The following is a 1,531-nucleotide window of genomic DNA, read 5'->3' as shown; positions in this document are numbered from 1 at the left end:
TCTGCATCGCCTGTTTGAGATTGTGCTTGGGTGATGCGTATCAACACTGCAAATAGCGCGGTTAGTGTTTGTATACCGTAGTTTAATGGGCGGTGTCGCATCGTTGAGTCTAGTTGCTCACTGTTACGCCTTCTGCTAGTTCTGTTTTAGATAGAAGAACGTATGGGAGAAAAATCGTTTAGTTAGTTACCATTTCACTAATTTTTTCGTACCACACATGCTGTTCCCTGCGCAAATTTTATTAGTGAGACTGCAGTGAAGGTGCTTCTCTGTGGTGGCAGCATAAGTGGTTTTGTTTGTCCTTTTAGGATATCTTGATTTACCCCAGCTGCTATTCTCACTCTAAATTCTGTGTCTTCGTCTTATCTCCATTGAATATTTCTCCTCCACAACCGAGGCCTCTTTTATATCGCTTTTGTATTTTTCACATACATTTTACATTCATTGTTTACGACACGTCGCAATTTGAAAACAGCTGCTTCTTCTTTTTGTATGTACTGGCTATAGTCTTTATTTATCATCCAATTAAAGCCACTGTGGGTACCACCTTTACTGTTGCTTCAATAAATATTTTAGTGAAGTAAAAGGCATTATTGCTTTCCGTCTAATTTTTTCTCTGCTGTTTCATATGCCATTTCTTTATTTTATTCTGTATTTTCATACCTTCTTTTCAATCTGCTACTTATATTACTGTGGATGACGTGGTGACTTCATTTGTCGTGTACGCTGAACATTTTCTTCGCCTCATTCTCTCATCAATAATCTCCTTCTTCGTGATTAAGTACAATGCCGTGTTTGTGTTTGAAACCACGCATATTCCAGAAACTTACCTTTTTTTGTCTCTCAGCATTTTCTTTATAAATGTTCCTCTTGACAGCTCAAAGCTATCACTCACTTATTCGCATCAAATCATTGTCATTATCTCAATTTTCCTTATATTAATCCGCAGTCTTGTCTTCACTATAACTTTTATTATAATATTCGTATATACACTCACAACACACTCCTATTATTATCATCATTATTTTAACTATTAATATTATTATGACCGTAACTAATATCCATAAAATAATTCAAGTGACAAAATTTGAATGACACTCATTTTCCTTACCATATCATCATATTAATACAAACTTATAGCCTTCTATCATACAGATTTTACTAAGTTCTCATAATATCTAGAAAATTTTAAATGTTTGACAAGACGTGTTGAAATATATAAAATTATAGAAAATTTAAACAAACTCTTTTCCCGAAAAGAAAAATTAATAACTTTCATGAAGTCCTTAAAAAACTTCTAATTTCACAAAAGCAGCATCCATCATAGTAAATTTCTTATTTAGGAGAAAACTACCATTTCTTCACTTTTCTGTACCCTTATAATCTTCGCTATCTTTTCCCTTTCTCCATGCACAAACAGGTTTTTCTTTTCCTTTATTGACTTCTTCACATTTGTCTTTTGAGCCATATTCGGAGCATTTTACGCTTTTATCTGTCTTTCCAGCTTCTTGGTCCGGTTTAGAAACTGTAC

This window comes from Trypanosoma equiperdum (genome assembly GCF_001457755.1).
Source record: "Trypanosoma equiperdum strain OVI genome assembly, contig: ctg_828, whole genome shotgun sequence".
NCBI classification, from domain to species: Eukaryota; Euglenozoa; class Kinetoplastea; order Trypanosomatida; family Trypanosomatidae; genus Trypanosoma; species Trypanosoma equiperdum.
The sequence above is the reverse complement of the archived record's forward strand: the minus strand, read 5'-3'. Positions refer to the sequence as shown.